This window comes from Coenobita brevimanus, chromosome 38, assembly GCF_032717465.1.
Source record: "Coenobita brevimanus isolate Jiangsu-jjx chromosome 38, ASM3271746v2, whole genome shotgun sequence".
Lineage (NCBI taxonomy): Eukaryota > Metazoa > Arthropoda > Malacostraca > Decapoda > Coenobitidae > Coenobita > Coenobita brevimanus.
In genome coordinates, this window is record NC_136991.1 from 27,940,092 (window position 1) to 27,946,861 (window position 6,770).

The following is a 6,770-nucleotide window of genomic DNA, read 5'->3' on the forward strand; positions in this document are numbered from 1 at the left end:
CGGACGGAAGAGGAGGGAAGATAAAGAGGAATATAGGAAGAGATGGAGGAAAAGAGGAAGGTAAGGAACAAAGCAGGCACTCAGGGAGTAAAGGAGAAAGGATATGATATTTTTGGGAAAGAAAGAGGGAGGGAAAGAATGAGGAAAACAGGAAGACATAATGGAAAATACTCTTAAAACAGATACCATAATCAAAAGACAAACCAGACTTGCGGTTCGCTTTCCTTTTTACATTTGTGTGTACCCGTTTGAGGGAGACATGGAAAGAAGACGGGAAGCAAGAAGTGCATTGTGGTGCAAAGGAAATGAATGTAACAGGAGGCCAGTTGATCTATATTGGAGTTTGTTGTTGGGGTGAAACTAGTAATTATAAAGAACCAATCAACGTGTTTGAAAGAAGGGTATAAAACAGTAAAGTTCTCACTCGCCAGTCACTTCCTCTGGCTTAATAACCATCTACAAGAAAGAAACCCAATGATTGTTGGAGAGAATAATATGCAGTAATGGAAAGACAAGGAGCGTTCGCATTAATCCATCACCTCTCGTCTGTATAAGAGTCTACTTGAAAAAAAACACTTAGCTAATTAAACCTGGAGTGTCGAAATAATTACGTAATAGAATATTATATGTATCTACACAGGTAATAAAAAAGAAATTAAAGAAAAACAGGACGGGAGGGAGGCAGAAAGAGAGAAGGAGGGAATCACGGTGAAACGAAGGGAGGAACAGGGACTCTGACAGGAAGACAGGGAAAAAAAGATGGAGGGCGTGAGAAGTGAAGGTGAAAATGAGAGAAAAGGCAACAGAAAAGGACGATGAGTGATAGTGAAGAGGAAAAAAGAGGAAAAAGGGACTGAGAGATTCAGAAATAAAAGTAGTCGGACAAGGAGAAATGGAAGAAAAAGGAAGAGCATGAAAGGAAAGCAGACATGCAAGGAAAGGACAGAAATGCAGAAAAAGGAAAGAGTAGGAAAGGCATGATAGAAACAGGGACAGAAGCAGAGGAAAAAGAATTGAAGAAGGAAAGGAGCTGGAAAGAAAGAAATCAACAGGAAAAACACAGAAAAACGCAAATGAAAAGGTGACAGGAAGGAGGGTGTAACAGGGGAATATACTGTAGGTGTAAGGAGCAAGGGAGGGACTTAGAAGAAATGGGGTTAATGGGAAGGGTGGTAGGGGGAAATGACATTAAACAGGCAGAGACAAACAAAGAGGGAAGAAGGGAAGAGGGAGAAGGCGAGGTAGAGAATGAAAGAGGGAAAACAAGGAGGAAGGGAGAGAAAAAGTAGTGAAAGAGTTGGAAAGGCGTGCAAGAGACAGGATGGACGGAAATCTAAAGATGGAAACAATCATAAAGTGAAGAATGGAAGGAGGGAGGAAGGGAGATAGAGTATGGCAGGGAGATTAAAATGAGGAACGGGGAGATTTATATATATTTAGTGCAATAAAAGGGAAGGGAAACGAGACAGATAGTAATAAGGAGAGAGAGAGAGAGAAATGAGGGACAGAGAGAGAAATGAGGGAGAACATAAGGAGGAGGGGAGAGAAATAGAAAAGGAAAGGGGGAAAATGTGTACGAGAGACGGAAAATTATGAACAGATACACAAATAGAATAGGAAGAATAAGAGATGGGAGAAAGAAGATTGAGTATGACAGGTGAATATACCGAGGAAGAGACAGACTTATAAGAAATGGAGTAAATGGGACGGGAGGAAAGGAGGGAGGGAGAAATGATAGTAAGTAGAGAGATAGAAAAGACAGAAGGAAGAAAAGGAGGAAGGAAGGAAGGACGGAGTGAAGGTGTTAGTGATGCGAAGTAGAAAACGAAGAGAATGAAGGATATGAAAGAGAAAAAGTGGGAACGGAGAGAGAGAGAGAGAGAGAGAGAGAGAGAGAAAGGGAGAGAGATAAAGAGAGGGGGGGAAGGGGGGTTACGTAGCAAAACGTTTAATTTCCAGATACAGGGTGGCCCAGACATGGCGCTCTTCTCCCACTTTGCCGGGTGCTTTCTCGTGTGTTGTGGAGACGGCAAAGTCAATTTCTTACTTGTATCGTTTATTAAGGTTTTACTCCCACTGCCACAGCCACGCCCACATCAGCAGAATGAGCCGTACCAGCAACACATAAGATACAGCTAGATGGGTTTCTTGTAGAGCTCTTTTTCATCTTCTTCTTTCTCGGGGCTGCTTGTATTTAATTCTCTAGTGTTTTATTCCTGTAATGTCGGGTGATTTATTCAGCTGGGAACACGAGCCTCAGAGTGTTAATCTTGTCACTATAAACTCTAGTAAGATCGGAAAATCTAGAGTATTTCATTCCAGTTAGAGTTGGTCTAGTTTATTCTGTGAGTATTAGGTACTTTGATTATTAACACTCTCAACATTAACTCTCACCATAGGGACAACGCTAGCATTTCATTCAGTTAACATTAAAAGATTCTATTCAATTGAGAACGAGTCACAAGATCCTGAGAGTTATTTGCAAGCTACATACAAGTTCAAAAAAATAGGAAAATAAAATAAAAACATTCGTTGGTTGAAAAAAAAATATCACTGTATAATAAGGAGACCAGGCGCTATCAGAATGCAGTTGACCATGACGTCATTTCGTATTTAATTCTTCCCTCTATCTGTTTATCTGGCTATCTATTTATCAATTTATCTATCAGTCTGTTGTCAGACGCCTTAATCCCGTAAGGGATGGCCACAAACAAATCGCCTCCACGTTGCCCTGTCCTCTGTTATATGGCTGTCCTCCTTCCAGCTCACATCCTCTTTCATAATCTTCATGTCATCCCCCCACCTCATCATTGGTCTCCCCGTCTATCACACTGACATACACAAGCCTGTTTGTTTATCTATCTGTACCAGTATATCTCTGTCTATTGTCACACTCCTTAATCCCGTAACGGGTGGGCACAAGCAAATCACCTCCACGTCGTCCTGTCTTCTGTCACTTGGCTGTCCTTCCTCCAGCTCACACCCTCCTCGCTCATATAGCTCTCCACCCCATCCTTACACCTCATCCTTGGTCTCCCCTTCCACCTCCTCCTCCACCTCACACACGTACACTCTTCTGGTCAGTCACATTTAATCATCCATTCTGAAAAATCTATGGATCAGAAAAAATCGTCTAGAGATAGCAAGAATGAAACATTAATTACGCCATTTTACTGAGAGCTTACAGCAAGCTTGGCAGACATTACTTTATGGTCATAAGTGATAATGTGTTCCAATTAGCCCCTTTTGCCTTAGTGTATCTGCCGTTTCATTCTTGCTGCCACCTGACAATCCCTTTGTTCAGAAGAGGCCCTCATGGAGAGGGTGTCAGTGGAGACTGTTTCCAACCCTCTTCAATAAGAAGGAGTCTTTCCTTAGCATTACCAGCATAGATCAAATGGTGCCCGCAAGAGTGAACTAAAAAGGACGTCATCATAGAGCAGGGGTGGAGAACCTTTCTCCTACAGAGGACCATTAGGATATTTTTAACATCATTCGCGGGCCATACAAAATTATCAACTTAAAATCAGCTGTAGCCCAATACGTAATAAATAAATAAACATATATATATATACATATATATATATATATATATATATATATATATATATATATATATATATATATTTATTTATTTATTTAAAATCTCATCTCATTAGCCGTTTGAGTGTCCACTGCAGGACCGGCCTATCCCGACCGAAGTGGGGACGATACAGCCGATGTATCTCTACCAAGTGGCTTAGGCTGTCTGGTAGAGATTGTATGTAGGGTGAGAAGTGCTTGTAAGTGTAATTGTAGTGTTGGAGTGGCTTTGGACCTATGTGTAGTCTGTGAACCAAGTATAATCGGCCCGCACAAGCCAAGTGGGTGCAAGCATACTTTATAGTATGCGACACTGGTTCAACCACAGCACCCCTTATGTCCGCCAATGCAGTACGTGGCTAGAAGAACTCTCCCCAAGTTTATTACCCTGGCGGGGCGTGAACCCTCGTTTTTCAGTGTACGATAACGCACACTTTACCACTGTACCACAGAGGCTGCATCTCTCTCTCTCTCTCTCTCTCTCTCTCTCTACTATATATATATATATATATATATATATATATATATATATATATATACCGCTATATATATATATATATATATATGTATATAATATACATATATATATATATATATATATATATATATATATATATATATATATATATATATATATATATATATATATATATATATATATATATATATATATTCGTTCATGAGTTTGTGAAATTGCATTTATGAATTGCCTCGCGGGCCTGATCAAATGGTCTCGCGGGCCTTATACGGCCCGGAGGCCTGACGTTCCCCACCCTTGTCATAAAGAAAGGGTTCACCCTTTTTATGAATATTGCACACACACACACACACACACACACACACACACACACACACACACACACACACACACACACACACACACACACACACGGTGTTATACTGTACTGTCTTCTACAGTTCTGCTTCTGTGGACGTGAATTTGTCTCTTGATACTGTGGACATACCACCTCATCTGGATGTCAGGGGGTCTCTCTCTCTCTCTCTCTCTCTCTCTCTCTCTCTCTCTCTCTCTCTCTCTTGATATACAAGTACTGAAGCCCTATCGTTAAATCTATGGCTTTACAATATGCTGACTGGCAAATCCAGAACCCTTCCATGTCTCTACCCATTTTTGCAGACTCATCTTTACAGTCAACTCCTTTACCACCACGACATATTAGACTTACTACATCGACACTATCTTATTTATCATCAGAATTTTGTCTAGCATTGAAGTAGATGATGAAGCTTACTTTCTTCTAACCCCTCCAACCTGAAAAATCTCCTAAGCTCATTGAATTCGTCTCGAGTTAGGAAGAAAAAAATTCAAAATACAGGCTGGTCCGTAATAGCTCTGCAGTAGAAATTCACGTGGCAATATCTTATGTGTATGGGCGTGGGTGTGGCAGTGGGAGAAGAAAATGAATAAGTGATGCAGGGTAGATACTGATAACATTAACTGAGCCGTCCCCACAACACAAGAGAAATAGTTCAGCGGATAGGAAGTGGTGCGTTATATAGTGCCATCCCGTGCATCACTGGACTGAAAAAGTTAACTCTCTCAGACTCTCTCAACCCGAGGCCGTAACATCAAAACTGAAAACGCGAATGTGTGAGCAGGTCCCTAAAGTTTGACAATCGTATATGGACCACCTGTAATTGTTGGATGTGATCAACTTGCTTCTCACATTGCAGGGTGTGAAGAACAACGGTATGGAAACGCTAGACATGTTCTATCATCATCACATACCTCAGAATTTATCGTCAAATTTGAGACTGTCAACTAGTTTGCACTTTCAGTTATATTACAGTTCTCACTTTCAGCTAAATGAATTTGTCTACCCTTCACTAGAACAGAATATTAGAGTTTCTCCGAATCTGAAAGGAATAATGGTGAAAATATATTATAATCCCTGCCATGCTCCTGTGATTCACTCCAGATTAATGAAATGGTCAGGCTTAGTCTAGGTTTCGACCATAAGAGAGTTAACTGCTTCAGCCAGTTAACATCCATATTGTGTTTGTTTTTGTTGTCATTATCATTGTTGTTATTATTATTATTATTATTATTATTATTATTATTATTGTTGTTGTTGTTGTTGTTATTATTATTATCATCATTATCATTAGTATTATCACAATCATCATTATCGTTTTATTTTTATTTATTTATTTTTTTTTTATTTTGCAGTAGTTCTTAATCATTTATAATTTGTCTTTTGCTCAGCTGAGGTAATGATCCAAAGTAGTGGCTGAAGTAACGCGGGATGTCATTTTTTTTCATTCTTGGCATCTGACAAAATGGTGTGGCCATGTCGAGAGGATGGACAATGAGCGACTGACTAGAGGAGTGCGGCCAAATGGCGGAGAACATGCCACCCTTACTTCCCAGTAAATTAATATTCTATCTATTGCCAGACGCCTTAATTAATTAATATTACTGTTGCTGATTATTACTATTAGTAGTAGTAGTAGTAGTAGCAGTAGTAGTATTCCGTCAGTGTCCGTCTCCGATTTTCATGATACTTATTGAAGATATACTGTACAGCGCCATGACCTTATCACACTAACCCAGTTTCAATGACCTTGACCTACTTTTCACGGTCTCAGGTTCAAAAATGTCATAAAATCATGAATTTTCAACCTCAGTTTACTCCGAAACAGCTGTACAGTAGATACATGGACCTGGAAGGAATTCCTGCACTGAAATTATTTTCCAAACATTTGTATGGAAACAGTTTGAAGATCATTCATGAGTGGCACTACGATATTTCAGACATCCTACCTTCCAACAGTTTTCAATGACTCTTCCATACAGGAAAAACCAAAACATAAATAAGGCACTTCTTGGCCCAATACGTTATGTATAGTCCTGGACCAGGTCTGTATACTTTTTGGCGGTAGTTTGACCAAAGGTTTTTGAGTTATTAAAAAAAAATAATAAGTTCAGGAACATTCTCATAGGCGGAGATCAGTAATTTTCGCTGGCAGTTACAGTCTTCTAGTTTCTATTTCTTACTTTAGTTCCCTGCTGTCTTTAATTTCCTTCTTACTTTCAGGAATGTTTCCTTCTTTTTTAATTTCCTTCTTACTTTCTTTACTTTAATCAGCTTATCACTGTCTTCAAATTACTCCATAGTTTTCCATATAATCAAGTCTCAAAATCTGCTTGATGCGTCTCCAATTTG